The sequence below is a fragment of the Sus scrofa genome, chromosome 14 (assembly GCF_000003025.6).
Source record: "Sus scrofa isolate TJ Tabasco breed Duroc chromosome 14, Sscrofa11.1, whole genome shotgun sequence".
NCBI lineage: Eukaryota > Metazoa > Chordata > Mammalia > Artiodactyla > Suidae > Sus > Sus scrofa.
The window spans coordinates 60,730,339-60,751,156 of record NC_010456.5 but is presented as its reverse complement, the minus strand read 5'-3'; the positions used below and the strand labels follow the sequence as shown (position 1 = coordinate 60,751,156).

The 20,818-nt window shown below is 44.3% G+C and overlaps 1 pseudogene; it reads left to right on the top strand.

Moving 5' to 3' along the window:
- Positions 16,652 to 20,463, top strand: LOC100522522 (annotated as a pseudogene).

The window sequence follows — 20,818 nt, the reverse complement described above, 5'->3', positions numbered from 1 at the left end:
AGTGAAGTGGGTCTCTTGAAGACAGCATATATATGGGTCTTGTTTTTGTATCCATTCAGCCAGTCTATGTCTTTTAGTTGGGGCGTTTAGTCCATTCATATTTAAGGTAATTATTGATATGTATGTTCTTATTGCCATTTTATTAATTACTTTGGATTGGTTTTTGCTGCTCTTTTTCCTCTCCTTCTTCTCTTGTTCTTTTCTGCCTGTAGACGTTCCTTTAGTATTTGTTGTAAGGCTGGTTTAGTGTTGCTGAATTCTCTCAGCTTTTGCTTATCTGTGAAGGTTTTGATTTCTCCCTCAAATCTGAACGAGAGCCTTGCTGGGTAGAGTAATCTTGGTTGGAGGTTTTTTCCTTTCATCACGTTAAGTACATCATGCCACTCCCTTCTGGCCTGCAGAGTTTCTGTTGAAAAATCTGCCGATAACCTTATTGGGGTTCCTTGTATGTTATTTGTTTCTTCTCCCCAGCTGCTTTCAAGATTTTCTCTTTGTCTTTAGTTTTGGTCAGTTTGATTAGTATGTGTCTCGGGGTATTCCTCCTTGGGTTTATTTTGTATGGTACTCATTGTGCTTCCTGGATTTGAGTGAGTGGTTCCTTTCCCATGTGAGGGAAGTTTTTGGCTATTACTCTTGGAATATTTTTTCTGTCCCCTTCTCTCTCTCTTCTCCTTCTGGCACCCCTATAACACGGATGTTGGTGTGTGTTCAACATTGTCCCAGAGTTCTCCTGAGATTCTGCTACAACAGCGGATGTTCTGGCCAACATCTGTTCCATGATTCTTAATTCTCTTCATTTCTTTTCAATCTTTTTTCTCTTTCTTGTTCTGCACCCGTAATTTCCACTAATCTGTCCGGCACCTCGCTTATTCGTTCTTCTGCCTCCTGTATTCTGCTGTTAGCTGCTTCGAGTGGATTTTTTATTTTGGTTATTGTATTTTGCATCTCTTCTGGTTTAAGTTTTATATCTTGTATCTCTTTGCTCAGTGTTTCCTGTAAGTTATCCATCTTTGCCTCCAGTTTATATCCAATGTCTTGCATCATCTTCAGCATCAGCAGTCTAAAGTCTTTTTCCTGGAGGCTGAGAATCTCCTCATCGCTTTGCTGATTTTCTGGGGCTTTTCCTTTCTCCCTCATCTGAGTTATAGTTCTCTGTCTTTTCATTTTTATAGGTTTTTGGTGTGGTGACCTTTTTACAGGTAATAGAGTTGTAGCCTCTCTTACTTCTGGTGTCTGCCCCCCTGTGGCTGAAGTCCGTATGGGGGGCTTGCTGTAGGCTTCCTGATGGGAGGGGCTGATGCCTGCCCCCTGGTAGGAGGAGCTGATTCTGATCCCTCTGGTGGGTGGGGCTTAGTCTCTGGATGGGATTAGAGGCAGCTGTGTGCCTGAGGGGTCTTTAGGTAGCCTGTTTACTGAGGGGTGGGGCTGTGGTCCCACCTGGATTGTTGTTTGTCCTGGGGCTTCTCAGCACTGACTGATGGGTGGGGCCAGATTTTCCCAAAATGGCCACCTCCAGAGAAAGGCACTGCTGCTGAATATTCCCGAGAGCTTTGCTTTCAATGTCCATCCCTCACAACAAGCCACATTCACCCCTGTTTTCCCAGGATGTCCTCCAAGAACTGCAGTCAGGTTTGACCCAGATTCCTATGGAGACCCTGCTCTGCCCTGGGACCCAGTGCACGTGAAAGTCCGTGTGCGCCTTTTAAGAATGGGGTCTCCGTTTCCCCCAGTCCCGTGGACTCCTGCGCACAAGCCCCACTGGCCTTCAGTGCCAGATGCTCCAGGGGCTCTTTCTCCCAGTGCCAGATCCCCACACTTGAGGGTTTGATGTGGGGCTCAGAACTCTCACTCCTGTGGGTGAGTCTCTGTGAACCAGTTAGTTTTCAGTCTGTGGAGCTTCCCACCCCAGAGGTATGGGGTTGTTTATATATCATGAAATCACCCCTCCTACCTCTTGATGTGTCCTCCTCTTTTTCTTCTGGAGTTAGGGTATCTTTTTTAAGGTTTTCAGGCCATTTGGGTGAAGAATGCTCAGCCTTTAGTTGTGAATTTTGTTGTTTTTAGGAGAGTTGAGCTCCAGTCCTTCTATTCCGCCATCCTAATCCCGTCTCTCTCAGATTATTTTCTGCTGCACCACAATGGGAACTCCTAGCCTAGGATTTTTAATTCAGTTAATGTAAGGAATGCTATAGCAGGTAAATTTGGGTAATTAGTGGAAGAATGCTGATTAGAGGAATTTCTTAGGAAGAGGTCTTGAACCACAGTGGCTAAAGGTTTAAGTTTTATGCAATTGCAGGGCTCTGCAAACCCCAACATACCATGTTCTACAGTAGGATATGTAGAAATTGCTTGATGCAGAGTATATCATCATTTAGTTTGAAGACATTTTGAAAATTAGGCCTTATTTATCTTGTCCTTTCATACTGGGAGAAATCTATTATAGATAGAAAGTGACCAAGATTACTCCAGTCTGAACTCAGGGTTTTTTAAACTCATTTAAATGAGTTCTTATAAACTGTTTCAAAGTAGCTCATCTGGGAGTTCCTGTCATGGTGCAGTGGAAATGAATCTGACTAGGAACCATGAAGATGCAGGTTTGATCCCTGGCCTAACTCAGTGGGTTAAGGATCTGGCATTGTTGTGACCTGTGGTGTAGGTTGCAGACGTGGCTCGGATCTGGTGTTGCTCTCTGTGGCATAGGCCAGGCAGCTACAGCTCCTATTCAATCCCTATCCTGGGAACCTCCATATGCTGTGAGTGTGGTCCTAAAAAGACAAAAGACAAAATAACAGCAACAACAACAAAAAACTAAGTAGCTCATCTGGTTCAGGGACTTTTAACTTATGTTCTCTTTGTTAAAGTTTTCCTAGTTAAATCATGCAAAATGTAAAAGGGATAAGTTTTTGGTACTTTTAATTCTTCCTTCATCATTCCCTTATGGTACTTTATAGCACTAGATTTAAATTTCTATCTACTATATATTAGATGTTGAATGAATGTTTGATTTAATTTACCTGTTTACGGTAGTTGAATTTGGTGAGAAGTTGTGGCTAGTTTTTGTTCAAAGTATTCATGCAGTGTGAACTCTCCTGGTGTAAACTAGATGCTTTTCTTTCTTCTTCTCTTTCTTTCTTTCTTTCTTTTTTTTTTTTTTGTTTTTGGGGGACACACCTGTGGCATATGGAGGTTCCCAGGATATGGGTCCAATTAGAGCTGTAGCCACCAGCCTACGCCAGAGCCACAGCAATGCAGGATCCTAGCCATGTCTGTGACCTACATCACAGCTCACTGCAACAGCATATCCTTAACCCATGAAGCAAGGCCAGGGATTGAACCCTAATCCTCATGGATGCTAGTCAGGTTCGTTAACCGCTGATCCATGACGGAAATCCTAGATGCTTTTCTTTAAGCTAAACTTTGATTCATCCAAACACACTTACCAATATGCTCACCTAATTGCAATTTATTTCCTCTTCCCCCCTTTTTTTCGTTGTCTTTTTATGGCCTCAACTGCAACATATGGAAGTTCCTAGGCTGGGGGTCAAATTGGAACTGCAACTGCTGGCCTACACCACAGTCACAGCAACACCAGATTCAAGCCACATCTGTGACCTATGCTGCAGCTGTGGCAACACTTGATCCTTACACACTGAGCGAGGCCAGGGATCAAATCCATGTACTCATGGATACTAGTCAGGTTCAAAACATGCTGAGCCACAATGGGAACTCCTTATCTCCCCTTTGTTGTTTGGTACTTGTTAATAGGTTATGAAAAGTTATCTGTATTTGGGGAGGGTGGTGGGCAATGAGTCCATGCTTCATAGCCTGGTTCAACCAAGCATTCTATTCTTAATTTGGTAGTAAATTCTGCTTCCATTTTTTATTTCATAAAAACTTTTGTATAAATTATTTTATGTTTTGATATAGAAAATGTATGCTACTTCTTCCCTCCCATTGGTTAACCTTGATCTGACAGTTTTATATCTGATAATTATGCTCACTGTTGTTCTTTACCAGGGTTTCCTGAGGATGTCAGTATATAGGGCTAGTGAGGTTTACCCAAGTTTATTGATTATAGAACAGCCTCCTCTAGAAGGGTATGAAGCATGGCCAAGTTCTTTTCACTTTTAGGAAAATTCTAGTAGTATTCTGGTGAATAATTTTATTGATATATATTTTTTGAATTTAGAATCAGTCATAGTGGGACTTCTAATGCCAGTTTTTATCTTAGCTGTTATGTCATCAGAAATGTTAAAGTTACTTTAATAGTCTATTTTTATTTCTGATATGGCTTTTTAAAGCTTAACTAGGACTTAACTTTATTTGGGGATATTCTTTAACATGTTTTACTCTGAATTTCTATTAATATGGGATAATCTTTGGAGCAAGGTGGCTGATACAAAATTTACCAACCCTAATTAGTTAAAAGAACATACTCAGGAGTTCCCTTTGTGGCTCAGCAGTTAACAGACCTGACTAGGATCTATGAAGATGCAGGTTCAAACCCTGGCCTCACTCAGTGGGTTAAGGATCCAGCGTTGCCATGAGCAGTGGTGTAGATTGCAGACACAGCTTGGATCCTGTGTGGCTGTGGCTGTAGTGTAAGCCAGCAGTTGCAGCTCCAATTCAACCCCTAGCCTGGGAACCTCTATGTGCCACAGGTGCAGCCCTAAAAAGCAAAACAAAACAAAATCAAACTTTTTTATGGCTTAATTTTTATCATTACCACTTCCCAGAGGGGCAAAGTTAAGCAAGGCATTGGGAACTACTTAGTGTGCTTGATGTTTTCTCCTTTTAACTTTTTCTGATTTAGAGGGGATTCTCAATGGAATGCAGATACTTGCATCTGTAATCTTATTAGAAATTAATAGCTGGGACCACACCTATGTGTTTATGGAGTTAGTGAATTCACCTAGGCATGAATAGTGCCTCACTTTAAATATGAAACTACATCAACAGATTGAGTAGGACTTTGTACATATAAGATTTATGCATTTTATGTGATATATTAGTATTCAGTGTAGCCATCTGGGTTGTGTTAAAATTATTGAAATATTTAATATATTTTTTGGAGGTTATTAAAATGTACTTATTTTGTTTGAGGTAAATAGCAGCTAGAGGGGGACATCATTCTATATAAGCTTTAATATCTAAGTAATTGATTGGTATTATTAGGAGGCTAGGTTATAGTTTATACCAGCTTTGGGTTACTGAAGTAATGGCAATGTTTGTTAGATGAATTAGTTGACTCTTACGTAGTTACATGCTTTGCCTTGTTTGGGGGGGTTGGCACAGCAATAATGGCATACAAATTATGAAATTTAGTAGGAGGGGGGAGGGTTTGATTTAGGGAGCTATTTACCTGATGTGCATGTGTGGGTGTACAGATGTGTGTAATTGCTCTATGTCCTGTGACCATTGACTCAATAACACATTATGGTTGATTATGTTGGTAAATACTATTCAATTTAAGCTCAGCTAAAGTTGCTGTGTTAAGGCCAATGATAACCACAGCTAAGTCACAGCATCCTCAAATTAAAGAAAAAAAATTTTTTTTTGTCTTTTTAGGCCCGCACCTGTGGCCTATGGAGGTTCCCAGGCTAGGGGGTTGAATCAGAGCTGTAGTTGCCAGCCTATACCACAAGACACCTCTGTGACCTACATCACACTCACAGCAAGGCCAGATCCTTAACCCGCTGGGAGAGGCCAGGGATTGAACCTGTGTCCACACAGATGCTAGTCAGATTCATTTCTGCTGAGCTACAACAGGAATTCCAAGAATTAAAAATACAAAATGCATAAAAAACCAGTTATATGTGAACATGAGCTGATTTGATAGTCCACTGAGATGTCTTATTTAAGGAGAAAGAGTGGGCAATTAAGGGGAAATGGCCCTAAAATAAGAACCAAATGCAAGATATCATTCATTTGGGGTTTCCTGGTGCCTATGGGTTAAGGACTGGTTTTGTCACTACTCTGGCTTGGATTGATCCCTGGCCCAGGAACTTCAGCATGCCACAGGCGCAGCCAAAAAAAAAAAAAAAAAAAAAAAAGGTATATATGTGTACATATAATTTATAGAAATCCCCATGGTTCTCGGCCTGGAACTAGGAGAGAGGCACATTTGTGGATAGGTTGATGGCTTATCAAGCCTTGCTGATTATGTTCTGGTTATAGGTTATAACAAGCACATTGACTGGAAATGTTTGGACATAATGTGGTTTATAAATCAAAAAGTGTATGTCCTATATGATAGCAATCACTTCAACTATCCTTATGAATATTCTGTAAGGACTGGAATATAATAAGAATTGAACGATTTTTTTGTTTTGTTTTGTTTTGCAGCACCCACAGCATGTAGAAGTTCCCAGGTCAGGGATCAAACCCAAGCCACAGCAGTCTTAATGCCAAGTCCTTAACCACTAGGCAACCAGGGATTCCTGGATTGAACTGTTTAATGTGTCCTGTATTAACAATAGGCTGAAATACCTGCTTATACACATGAGGCAGATAACTAATACATGATTATATGACCATATATTATGTATGATAAAGCGTATGTACTGTACTTACACATGTGGACGAACATGTAATACACAAAGTACATAGTAATGTCAGTTTTTATGACACCATTTTTAATACCTACACAGCACTTAAAGATAGTGTAAATGTCCCATGTGCAAACTGTTCAGGGAATAGTTTTAAGTTGAGTTTCAGCTTTGGGAACCAAAGGTGGAGCTGGAGATTCTTCCTTGAGTCTTAGGGAGATATGTTGTTCTCCTCTTCAGCTTTACAAACAAAGGTAATAAATATACTGCAAAGTCTTTTTTAGGTGGTCATTTTCAATGGTGCTTGTTATAAGGACAAGAACGAAAAGAATAAAAGAAACTATAGAATAGATGCTAGTTTGGTCTCATGCGTTAGAAAATGAAACCGAAACTGAGATAGATGCAGCCCAAGTTTTATTCAGTGGGCAAAGAATGGAGAAGTGGGAGCTTAGTTCACAGATCAAGTTCCTGCCCAAGTGGTGAGAGGGATTGATTTTAATGAGTAAAGATAAAGGGAAACGGAGTGAGGCTAAAGACAGAGAGTCATGTGCATTAGCCTACCGGGGAGGGGTAGTGCTTTTTTGGAAATGGGGTGCCACCCCCTTCTTATATTTTTGTCTGCATCTTCCAGTCTTGGCCACCAGTAGCTATGTCATCTAGTAGCTAATGTAGTAAAATCAGCATAGAATAAGACTCGGCATCTATGGGAGGTCAATTTTTTACCATCTTGTTTCCACCTGGTTTTATCTGGTTTTTGTTTGTCTCTTTCTATAAATTCCTCTTTTTGTCTCCAGAAGCTGTCATTTAAAGATACATGTTAACTGCTGTTCAAGGAGCAGTTGGCAGGTTTTGAGCAAGGATATGCTGTCAGCTCCAGCAACAAACTCCCCCCTTTCCTTGTCATGCTCCCCATTCTTAAGGGCATAGGTCTGTCTTCTGAGGCGGCTTCCTGCTGGACATGGGCGTATGTTTTCCCTGGATTGGCGGTGCAGGACTGTTCCTTCCCAGCCTAAAATAAATCTGATTGTCACCAGGTTGCAGTCCCAGTGTTCGTATCCTTGTGTTATAGTATCTGAAGTTTGAGGGCTTCAAGTCCTTTACTAACAAATTTGACAAGGCAGTTATGGAGGCAAGGCCTGAAGATGACCAGGATGTTAATAGCAGTTAATGGGCCAAGAAATGGAAGAAACCAGGTTAAACTAGAAAGCCTCAGTTTGGGAGTCCCCGTTGTGGCGCAGTGGTTAACGAATCTGACTAGGAACCATGAGGTTGCGGGTTCAGTCCCTGCCCTTGCTCAGTGGGTTAACGATCCAGCGTTGCTGTGAGCTGTGGTATAGGTTGCAGACGCGGCTCGGATCCCACGTTGCTGTGGCTCTGGTGTAGGCTGGTGGCTACAGCTCCGATTGGACCCCTAGCCTGGGAACCTCCATATGCCACGGGAGTGGCCCAAAGAAATAGCAAAAAGACAAAAAAAAAAAAAAAAAAAAAAAAAAAGAAAGCCTCAGTTTGACCGTATTCCAGATTGAGCATGGATCAGGACCAAGCTTGCTCAGATATCTATTTTATGTTTACCTCAATCTGGCCAGAGTTATTGACATGGGTGTGGCAGGTTTTATTAATAACTGCAGCATTTCCCTTGCTCAGCGAGGAGATAGTCAAGGGCTAGCCTATTTTAAAGTACGGTATTTTCTACTAAGTACAGAGAAGTATGGGGTCCTTGAAAAGCATCCCTCATGTTTTTAGACAAGTCCTCAAGGGCATGTGAGATTTTGTACAGTGATTTCGTGGTATGCAGAACCTCCCCAGCGGGGGCTGCCAGTCCAAGGGCAATTCCTACTGCCAGAATGAGCCTTATTGCCCTTTTATCTCAGGACTGGGTGATATGATGAATGGTTATAACTAGGTTCCTAGAAGTTAGCCAGTCTAGCATGCATTGTGCACAAACTGGGCATCATCTAAGCAAGGGTAGGCTAGACCCCATTCCAGAGGATTTAGGGCTATTCCTGATTGGGCAATTGGTTTATCCCTGAGCTCCAAAGGAACAAGTACCAGAGAGAGCACATGCCTAGTGCACTTCTAAGGAGTTGAACCACCTTCATAAGAGACCATCCCAAGAGGGGGTGTCCTTGCAGTGTGAGGAGAGAGGCCCACTGCATAGTGGGGGGGTCACTGGGGGATTCTTGAGTGGTGGCTTTTCCCCAGGCCTCAGGAGGGCCATTTACTAAACATCAGACAAGCAGCATCTCCCCTTCCCAATAAGTGCATCTCTTGTCTGGTCCCTGTGTGTATTCATGGAGTCAGTGCAGAGGACACCAATGGGTGAGATTTCCACAGAAGTCAGTCCTGGGGCACTTAAATTGTGAGGTCATGGAAGAAGCATTGATCAGAGTTCAGAACACTACCAGAGTGTTATTATAAGTTTCTCACTTTGGTAGGGGCTTTTGATGGGGCAGTGGCTGTGAGATCTGTTAGGGAGATGACACTTTAGTTGAGTGCTTTGTATTCCTTAGAGATACCAGTGCGAGGGGTGAGGTGCAAGCAGGGAAGCTACATTAGGGATGGAACGTGAACTTCAAGAGGGCTAAGTTTAGCAGACTTGTGAGCCAAGGTGAGAGTAAAGTTCTCATTCTTAGGGGTAAAATGTAATACCTTTAATCCAAAGGCATCACTGAGTGGGTGGGGGTGATGGACCAGCACTGGGTAGATTTTGTTCATGGGCTATAATCCTGGGCATTTTTTTCCCATTACTATGGCCAGGTCACAGCTTAACTATGATGGGTGGTGCCCTTCTGACTCTTCCCATGGTGTTTTGGTCCCTACTGAGGGACTAAACACCTTAAGGTTAATTAGGCTATTATTCTTGACAGAGGGCAGTAGCCCTAGAGCTACAGAATGGAAGGGCTCTTAGGTATTTCGATGGTAAGGTGTTTGTCTCTGAGATAAACTATAGCTCCAAATGTGTATAGTAAGTCTTTCCCTAATGGGGAGTTGGGCATTCCAATACATACAAGAATGAGATAACATTCTCCCTTTCCAATTGTACTCAGGAGACTCTATAAAATTCTTGTGGCTTCCCTTTCACTCCCATTATCTTGCATTTATCTTTGGTCATTCTGATTTGTCAGGTGTTCAAGACTGAGTAGGTGGCCCCTGTGTTGACTAGAAAGTAAATCTTTCTACTCCCCACAATCGGGGTCAGCTAAGACTTCTCCAAAGAGCCCCTCGGCCCTTTCAGTCTTCTTGTTTCATGTGTGTAGCCAGTGAGGATGTGACATCAATGAATTGCCCAGGTTCAAAGACCTCTCCACAGTGAAGAGAAGGGCTCAAAGCTAATCATAGCGAAAACTGCAAAGAAGGAGGGCTACTGGTAGGTAGAATGCCCTAAACATCTTAAAGGAAGCTCAGCTACAAGGACCCAAAAATTTTGGATGACTTAGAAATCCTTTTCTTCCTTTAATCCTTTGTATTGATTCTTCCACTTACATAAATCAGAAGAAGCAAAGGATACATACATAGTGGTCAGTGAGTCCACTGAGGACCTCTTGAAGAGGGAACAGACTATTGATTCTGGAGAGCTTGTACTGAAAGTCATATGGATGTGCATTGGACTAGTCCCTGAAGGAGGCACGCCAAGAGGAGGAGGTGGGAGAATCAGAGCAGGAGTAAGGGCAGCAGGTAGAATGGTGGTGAAATGGAGTAGAAACAACACAGAATGAGGAGAGGTAGGAGGAGATGACTCAGGAGTCTTGGGTGAACTCTCAGAAGGGGAAGCAGCTCCTCATGGCAGAGGGAGAAAATGAAGAGGATCCTTGGGATGAGATTCCAATACAAAGAGAGAGATTAGACATAAACTCATTTCTTTTGGATGTGCTTCGTTTGGCAAAGCACCACGAAAAATTGGACAAAGGAGATCTCATTCCATTTTATTCAAATCCTAACACTAGAGGTCCAATTGAAAAATGGTATTATAATTGAAAGAATCAGTAGTTGGCTAACTTCCCCCATCTACAAATTTATACTGTGGTCATGTGAGTCCTGTGATATTGCAAGAGAAAATAAGCTATTTGTTAGTGGGTGGTAATTTTCACTTGGGAAGGATGCACCCTATGGTGATTTTGCCAGGATAGAGGCTTGGTTACACCCACCAGGAAGACCTCACTTCTCATCTTTCTAGTCCTCTATGGCCTCCTCCTAGGGTTGGTGATGATGAAGATCCCACAAAATCTAGCCCGCACCAAGTGGTCTAGGTGATCTAACAGAAAAATGAATGAACCTTTGTGGGGTGTGGGAGGGGAAGTGTTGTCTAAGAGAACCTTAGTTGTAAGGTCCCCTCTTAAGTCAGTGATTCAACATTCTAAGACCCACTGTGAGGCTGTAGGAGACAGCTGATGTAGGTGGCTGCTGTTCAGCAAACAGTCCCTGGATATACGGTAAAGGTGGAGTGGGAAATAAAGTTCTGGAGCCAAATAAATTACTCAGAAAGCCTCTCCAGCAGTCAAAAAACTTGCTAAAAAAGTGTTTTCTCGTGCTTAGATACAGGTAACCAGTCAGGGAGACCAAATGCCCATTTGGCATGTGTTCTGTTCTCTATACACTCAGCTACAAGGACCCCAAAATTTTGGATGACTTAGAGGTCCTTTTCTTCTTTCCCCAGCTGGTAAAGTGATTTTCCTGAAATCTGGGGAAAAAAAAAAAAGGCAGGGTGTGGGTAGGTGGTGGTAGAAGTGGCTGATGGACTTGAACCTTGAATATTGAGTGGGTAAGAGGAATAGAATTTTGGTGGTCAGGCAATCTCCCTCTGGAGATTTCCCCCTCAAATTCCTCCTTCCTTTTCCATCTGAGACTCTTACTCTTGAACTGACCACAGTTAGTGGAAGTAACCTAAAGGCAGGTAATGTGAATTAAGGGTAGCCCAAAGTCCAGACAATTAGACAGGCTATCAAGAGTTCTAACAGCCTTTGGAGTCTGCAGAGACTGAAATCTGAACTCAAAAGTACTTGATTGGATATTGTGCATGCAGTGTTCCAGAATCAGGCATGCACAGTGTTTGGCATCTGAAAATCTGGGCTGGTGGTCCTGAAAGGAGAGTATATAAGCAGAGGTTCCATCCAGACAGTTGTCTCTTGAGGGTTTTGTGAAAAGTTCTTTATTTTTTTCTATATGAGCCTCTCCCTTCTTTTTGTACACAACTCAGGGAAAATCTTAAGCCAAGTCACATAAATTAAGAGGACAGGTTCAATTGGAGTGGGCTCAGTTCACTGACCAAGAGGAGTGGTAAAGGATAGGGAGGAATGAGTGATATCTCTGACTTTGAGAGAGGAATATCCCCCTCTATAAGGTGCTTGGTTGTTCTTAGAGTGAGAGGGAAATTAAATCTGCTATCAGGTGCACAAACCCAGGGCAGTTCAGGGGTTTGTTCAGGAGGTAGAAGGATAGGCTTGGAGTTGTTATGAGAGAGAATGGCTGCCAGAAGCTGCAGGAGCTCCAGCCAAACCCAGAAGCTGCTTGGTGTTGGCATTTCCAGTCTCAGAAACAGGTTCGAGATAGGGATGGGTATATCCACCACTGGGTGTCAGGAGAGAAAACTAGATTACAGACCACCTCTCACTCTCCAGCCTGAATTACCTCCGCTGATTAAAAAACAAAAAACATTGTCTGCTTTCACATCTGTGGGTCTCTATCAGATATCTGGGGTAACCCAAGTCAGACTATTGGCAGGTTTTCAACATTCTGAGTCACATTGGATTCTTCAGAGGCATAAATCTGAACCCAAAAGTAATTGTTTGGATTTTGGTTATGCACTGCTCAAGGATCAGGTCTGCATGGTGTTTGTCAAATAGAAAGTTGAGCTGTAGGTTCTGAATGGAGAGGGTAAAAGCAGAGGTTCCCTTGCTGGGCATGTTGGAGACAGCTGGAAACTTGTCTCCTGAGAGTCCTCTGAAAAGTTACTTTTTAAAATTCTTTCTGAGCTTCCCCTCCTTTCATTCACCCATGAGGAAAAATTTCACCTCAGGCTAAGTCAGGTAAAGTAAGAGGAAGGCTGATTAACTTAAATTTGGTTGCCTGATTTGGAATCGGTTTGGCTCATTAAATAAGAGAAGTGTTGAAGAATAGGAAGGAGTGAGTGCCATGCTTGACTTTGAGAGATAAGTACCCCCTCAGTAAGGAGCTTAGTTGTTATTAGACAGAGAAGAAATTAAACCTGCTATCAGTTGCACATGCCCAGTGCAGTCCATGAATGGGTTTGTTCAGGAGGCAGAGGGCTCTGAGTTGTTATTAGAGAGAATGGCCACCAGAGGGCGCAGAAGCGCTGGCCAGGCCCAGAAAACTGCCTCAGTTTGGTTGGCATTTCCAGGCTCAGAGATAGGGTTTGAGATGGGAATCGTGAATCCCCCAGGAGCTATCCGGCGGGGAGCGGTATGTTCCAGGCCACCTCTGACTCTCCAGTCCAAACTGGCTTGCCAGGTGAAAGGGATATATTTCTGCCTTCACAATTCTGGGTCACTGTCTGCTCAGCTAGCCCATAGTCAGCACAATTTGACTGGCTATCTGGGGTTTGACTGCCTTTGTTTTCTTCAAAAGCAAAATTCTGAACCCACAAGCAAGCCGCTGGCTTAAGTATCAGGCATTCAGTTTTCCAGAGTTAGGCCTTCATGCTGTTTAGCTTCTGGAGAGCTGGGCTGCCAGTCATGAATGGAATGTGTGCCCATCCCAGAAACCTGTCTCTTGAGGGATCTCTGAACTATTTTTCTTTCATCTGAGCCTCTCCCTCCTTTCATGCACCCCTGAGGGAATAATCGTAACCTAGAGCCAGATTGCATAAAATAAGGGGCAGCGAGGTGGCATGGGTGGCAGGGAGAGGAGGGCTGGGGGTTTGGAATAATTTAAAGCAGATCACCTGAGTCAGTGTGTCCTGATGATGACTTAAAGATGCTGATAGATAGGGAGCAGTGAAGGATATAGCAAGTTTTGATAGAGAAATACCACCCTCCATAAGGCTCTTAATTTTTCTGAGACCAAATCAGGATCACAGGTGCTCGAGATCCATGCAGACAGAACCGGGGGCCATCAGGAGGCAGAAGGATGGTGTCTGAAGTGTCAACAGAGGTATCAGCCACCAAGGGAGAAGGAACCCTTGCCAAGGCCCACCTGCTTCTTGGTGCTGACACGTCCAGGCTCACAGATGGCTTGGAGATGGTGCTGGAGAAACCCCCAGGGACGGGCCCAATGAGGAACAGTGAGTGACACGTTGCTTCTGACTCTGGGTCCCAAATTCCTCTCCTGATAGTGGGTATGTAGTTATTCCTTCACAACCAGGGGTCACTTCTATACTGGCGGTGGAGCCCAAAGAGCAGACATCCTGACAGGCTGTCTGGGGTCTGAATGCCTTTGGATTCTCTAAAGGCATTTGCATTGAATGTTGGGCATGTGGTTTTTGTGCATCAAGTTTTGTCAGGGTGGCATCAGAAAAGCAGTGTTTGGGAGTTCCCGTCATGGCTCAGTGGTAAACAAACCTGACTAGCATCCATGAGGATGCAGGTTTGATCCCTGGCCTCACTCAGTGGGTTAAGGATGCGCCTCAGATCCTGCGTTGCTGTGGCTCTGGCGTAGGCTGGCAGCTGCAGCTCTGATTAGACCCCAAGCCTGGGAACCTCCATATGCATGTATGTGGCCCTAAAAGCAAAAAAGAAAAAGAAAAAAAAAAGAAAAGAAGTGCTTGTGGACCAGAATGGAGTGTGTAGCAGTGATGTGTTTGGCTGGCCAGGCTGTGCTCATCACTAGGATCTAGCTCTGAAATTTCCCCCCAGAGTTCCTCTTTATTTTTCTACCCAAGCTGGTGCTTCCTGCAAGTTACCCCCGAGGGGAGAACATTAGCTGAAATGGGGTCTCATGTATTAAGGCGGTTAGGTGAATTTCCAGCTGGTGCCCTGATTTGAAGTGGGATCAGCTGATGGATCAAGAGTGGTGGTGTGGGAGAGGGAGGCAGGAGGGAGGGTGCCCTGAGAGACTTTGAGAGAGAGATGCTGCCCTCTGTAAGGCAGCACATGGCAGTTCTCAGAGGGAGAGTAGGATGGGCATCAGCTGTCAAGTGCACAAAGCCAGTGCAGCCCATCCACGGGTTTGGTCAGGAGGCAGGAGAAAGGGCTCTGAGTGTTATTAGCTGTCAGAGGTTGCCAGAGCACTAGCAGAGCCCAGCAGCTCCTTGGTGTTAGCATATCCCAGCTCAGAGGTGGGGTTCGAGATGGGGCTGGTGGATCCCCCAGGACGTGCCTTGATGAGCAGGGGTAGGTTACTCGTCACCTCTGACTCTCTGGTCGAAACTACCTCATCTGATAGAAAGGACATGGTCTGCCTTCACATCTGTTGGTTGTTTTTAGGCAGCTCAGGAAACCCAGTCTGGACGCCTGGGCAGGCTGCCCCCATCCTGACTGCCTTTGGATTCTGCAAAGGCAGAAACCCCAAGCCAAAAGTAGTTGGCTTGAATATTGGTCATGCAGTGTTCCAGGATGAGGCTTGCATGCTCTTTGGCACTGGGAAGGGTGGGCTGGTGGTGTGAATGGAGGATGTAAAAGCAGGCAGAGGTCTCTCAGTGGGCAGGCTGTATCCATCCTGTCTCTTGAGGGTTCTCTGAAAATTTCCGTCTTTTGCTTCCATCTGGGTCTCTCCCTCATTTTGTTCATCCCTGAGTCGGGGGCGGGGTGGTTAGAGAAACCATTATCTTCAGGTAAGTCACACAAAACAAGAGGATAGGCTGATTAATTTAACTCTGATTATCTGTTATGGAGTGCATTTGGCTCATTGACTAAGAGGAGTGGTGAAGAGTAGTGAGGGGTGAGTTCCATGATTGACTTTAAGAGTGAGACATACCCTCCTCTGTTAGGCACTTGATTGTTCTTAGAGGGAAAGGAGGAATTAAACCATCTATCAGGTGCACAAACCCAGTGTAGCCCATAGGTTTATTCAGGAAGTAGAAGGAAGAGCTCTGAGTTGTTATTAGAGAGAATGGACGCCAGAGGGCGCGGAAGTGCCGGCCAAGCCCAGCAGCTGCCTCAGTTTGGGAGGCACTTCCAGGCTCCAGAGATGGAGCTTGAGATGGGGACGGTGGATCCACTAGCAGGTGTCCGGCAAGGAGGACCAGGTCCCAGGCCATCTCTGACTCTCCAGTCCAAATTGACTCACCAGGTAAATGGGATGTGGTTCTGCCTTCACACATCTGAGTCACATCCTATTGGCTCAGGCAGCCCAAGGTCCACACCACTGGGACAGGCCATCAGGGGTCTGATTGCTTTTGGTTTCTCCGAAAGCAAAATTCTGAACCCACAGCAAGCCATTGGCTTGAGTATCGGACATTCAGTTTTCCAGAGTTGGGCCTCCATGGTGTTTGGCCTCTGGAGAGCTAGGCTGCTGGTCATGAATGGAGAGTGTCAAAGCAGAGGTCTTCTGCTGGGTAGGCTGTGCCCATCCCAGAGACCTGTCTCTTGAGGGATCTGACAACTTCCTTCTTTTTCTTCCATCTGAGCCTCTTCCTCCTTTTGTGCACCCCTGAAGGAATAATCTTAACCTAGAGCCAGGTCGCATATAATAAGGGGTGGCAAGGTGGCATGGGGGGGTGGGCTGGGGGTTTAGAATAATTTAAAGTGGGTCACCTGAGTCGGAGTGTGTCCTGCTGATGGACTTAAAGGAGTGCTGACAGGGAGCAGTGAGGGATGTGGGAGACTTTGAGAGAGAAATACTGCCCTCTGTAATGTGTTGCTTGCTGTTGACATTGGACCCACAAAAATCTTTACTGAGTCTTAGACTTACAAATTTCAAGCCTCTGGCCTCCATAAAGTTTTCATGTGTAAAAAGGGGCTGGTGGTCATGAATGGAGCTTATAAAAGTTGTGATGTTTTTGTGGGCAGTTTTCAAACCACTGTGCTTTTTCCCTCAAGACATCTCCCCAAGGGAGTTCCCATTGTGGTGCAGCAGAAATGAATCTGACTAGGAACCATGAGGTTGCAGGTTAAATCCCTGGCCTTGCTCAGTGGGTTAAGGATCTGGCATTGCTGTGGGCTGTGGTGTAGGTTGTAGATGAGGCTCAGATACTGTGTTGCTATGGCTGTAGGGCAGGCCGGCAGCTGTAGCTCCAATTAGACTCCTAAACTGAGAACCTCCATATGCCCTGGGTGTGGCCCTAAAAAAAGCAAAAAAAAAGACATCTCCCCAAACTCCTATTTCTAATCCAGCCTTTTTTTTCTGGCCTCTGACCTCTGTTTCATGGAGAGCAGACCTAAAGGCAGGTGTTGTGAATTAAGGCGGGGTGATTAAATTAAAGAAGGCTCTCATGAACTAGTGGGTGGGGAGGCAGAGAAATTTAATGCACTGGGGTGGAGTAATTTGGGGTGAGTGCTCTGGGAGGCTCTGAAAGAGAAATAGCCTGGTATGTAGGGCAAGTCATAACACTTAAAAGGGTGAGGAAGAAAGAAATCAAGCTGGCAGGTGCCAAAGGCTAGCACAGTATTGGTGAGCTACTGAGGGAAAGAAAGAAGGGCTGAGAGGTGTTTTTAGAGCAGAGGGTCATCAGACAGTGACAGAGTAGCAGCAGATCCATCTGCATCTTCCTGGCTGCACCTCCAGGCTCAGATATGAGGTTGAAGATGGGTTGGTGGAACTCCCAGGAGGTGCCCAGAGTTGTGGGGCTGGTTACAGGGCGCATCTGACTCTCTGGCCCCAAATGCCTCACCTTAGGTAGGGGACACACCAATGGCTTCAAAATCTGATGGGTCTCCCGCCGGACACAGGGAGTAGTGAGCATTCATTGCTCGCAATCAGATCTCCTCAGACAGAATTCCTCCGCCACAGCCCAGTGGGGAGATTTCTGGAAACATGGCTACAGAACATCTTAATGGAAATGATACTGAAGAGCCCATGAATACTGCTTCTGCAGTTATCCATTCAAAAAGTTTTCAGACATTGTTTGATGCTGGTTTACCACAGAAAATTGCTGAAAAACTAGATGAAATTTATGCTGCAGGGCTAGTTGCACATATCAATTTGGATGAAAGAACTATCAAAGCTTTAAAAGAATTCATTGAAGTTGGCACAGTGGCAGTTCTTCAGCAGTTTAAAGACCGTGATCTCTCTCATGTTCAGAAAAAAAGTGCCTTTGTATGTGGAGTCATGAAGACTTATAGGCAGAGAGAAAAACAGGGGACTAAAGGAGCAGATTCTAGCAAAGGACCAGATGAGGCAAAAATTAAGGCACTCATGGAAAGAACTTGATACGACCATTGGACAGAGGAAATGTGGGGGACTGCCTCCAGATTCCATTTATTCAGGTCAGCAGCCTTCTATTGGCACTGAGATATTTGTGGGGAAGATCCCAAGAGATCTGTTTGAGGATGAAGTTGTTCCACTGTTTGAAAAACCTGGACCTATATGGGATCTTCATCTAATGTTGGATCCATTAACAGGTCTCAATAGAGGTTATGTGTTTGTCACCTTTTATACAAAAGGGGCAGCTCAGAGTCTGTTAAACTGTATAATAATCTTGAAATTCATTCTGAAAAACACATTGGTGTCTGCATCTCAGTTGCCAACAACATGTTTTTTTGTGGGCTCTATTCCTAAGAGTAGAACCAAGGAACAGAGTCTTGAAGAATTCAGCAAAATAACAGAGGGTCTTACAGATGTCATTTTATACCACCAACCAGATGACAAGACAAAGAACAGAGGGTTTTGCTTCCTTGAATATGAAGATCAGAAAACAGCTGTCCAGGCAAGGTGTAGGTTAATGAGTGGTAAAGTCAAGTTCTGGGGGAATGTTGGAACTGTTGAATAGGCTGATCCCATAGAAGAATCCCAATCCTGAGGTTATGGCAAAGGCAAAAGTGCTGTTTTTACACAACCTTGCCAATACTGTAACAGAAGAGATTTTAGAAAGCATTTAGTCACTTTGGGAAACTTGAACGAGTGAAGAAATTAAAAGATTATGCTTCCATTCATTTTGATGAGCGAGATGGTGCTGTCAAGGCTATGGAAGAAATGAATGGCAAAGACTTGGAAGAAGAAAATATTGAAATTGTTTCTAAGCCACTGGATCGGAAAAGAGAAGAAAGAAAAGCTCAGAGACAAGCTTCAAAGAATCAAATGTATGATTACTACATCATGGTCCACCTCCTATGCCTCCTCCAACAAGAGGTGAAGGACGTGGAGGTAGAGTGCTTATGGATATCCTCCAGATTATTCTGGATATGAACATTACTATGATTTTATGGCTATGAGTACCATAACTATCATGGTGGATATGAAGGTCCATACTATGGTTATGAAGATTTTCAAGTTGGAGCTAGAGGAAAGGGTGGTAGAGGAGCAAGGGGTGCTGCTCCATCCAGAGGTTGCAGGGCTGCTCCTCCCCGTGGTAGAGCTGCTCATTCAGAGAGAGGAGGTCCTGGATCAGCAAGAGGCATTTGCGGTGTGAGGATGTGCCCAATGACAAAGAGGCCATGGGCAGGGAAAAGGGGTGGAGGCCGGTCCTGACCTGTTACAGTGAAGACTGACATGCTACATGGGATTACACCAGAAGCTTGCAGTGGAGTTATGGTAAGGAAATCAAGCAATTTTAAATATATCGACTGTATAGGAGTATACTCTATTGCAGAAAGACCTTCCTAAGAAGATCATGGAATCAAATACAGGATGTTGAACTAATACTTGGACTTTGATATGAATTTCTTAAACAATTTTCTAAATTTGTGCAAGTTATTAAACTAAAGCTACTCTATTTCCAAAATGTGTTCCAACAGAAATTCTTCATAACTCCTAGCATGGTATCTTAATAAAGAAGAAAGTTCTTCTCTTTAAAAAAAATCTGATGGGCATTTTTAGTCTGGTTGGGTGGCCCAGGAGCCAAAGAGTTTGACAGGTTCTCTGGAGTCAGGTTGATTTTTCTTTTTCAAAAGACAGAACTCTGGACCCACAAATATCTGTCTTGAATCTTGGGCTTGCAATGCTCAATCCTCCAGTTTTTATGTAAAAAAGAAAAAAAACAGCTTGTGGTGTGAATGGAGCATATAAAAGGGGTGATTTTTTTGGTTGTTGTTGGGCCCCTGTGCCAACCTATGTACTTTTTCTCTCAAGAGTTCTACCCAAATTTCTTACTACCCTTTCCATCTGAGATTATTTTTCCCATCTCAGACCTCTGTTTCTGGAAGCAGAATTAAATGCAGGTGTCATGAATTAAGGCATGATGGTTGACTTAAACAAGGCTCTACCAATGGGTGGGGAGGCAGAGAAATTTAATGTATTTGGGAGGAGTAGGTTGAGGTGAGTGCTCTGGGACACTTTGAGAGAGAATTAGCCAGGTCTGTTGGGCACAGTGTTGCACTAAAAGGATGAGTAGGAAGGAAATCAAGCTGGCAGGTCCCAAGGCCAGTGCATCCCAGAGGGCTACTGAGGGAACCACAAGAAGGGCTGGGAGTTGTTAGAGGGGACGTCTACCAGATGGCGCCAGAGCACAGGCAGAGCCCAGCTGCCTCTCCTTGGCTTCTTGCACCTTCAGTTTTGCTGAAGAGATGGTGCTGGATGGAAACAAGTTTGGAAGAAACCCATGGACAAACCCAGAGATGAGGGGTTGGTTACTCTGGGTCTTTGTCGCCCCATTCCAAATTGCCTCATCTCACACAGGGATCACAGGTGTCACTTCAGAATGTACTGGGGCACTTCCAGTCTGGTTAGGTAGCCCAGGGGTGAAAGTGCTCCACAGGTTCTCTGGGGTTTGATTTCCCTTAGTTTCTAGAGAGGCAGAACTATGGACAAGAAACATGTGTCTTGAATCTTGGGCTTGCAGTTTTCAAGAATCTGGACTGCAGAAGATTGTCATGTGGGGAAAAATGCTGGTGGTTGTGAATGGATCGTGGAAAAGGGGTGATGCTTTGGTGGGCTGATTTGTGCTTTTTCTTTCAAAAGATCTGGCCAACTTCTTCTCTCTACATCTGAGCCTCTTTTTCCAGTTTCCTATCTCTGTTTCAGGGAGCAAGCCTAGAGCAATTCTTATGAATTAAGACAGCCTGATTGATTTTTTTAAAGGCTCTCAAGACCCAGTGGGTAGGGAGGCAGAGAGTTTTAATGCATTGGTTTGGGGTAGGTTGTGGTGAGTGTTCTGGGAAAGTTTGAGAGTGAAGTACCCCAGTGTGCAAAGCAAGCCATTGCACATAAAGGGTGAGGAGGAAGGACATCAACCTGGTAGTCAGTTGTCTAAGGTCAATACAGCCCCGGGGGCTGCTCAAGGA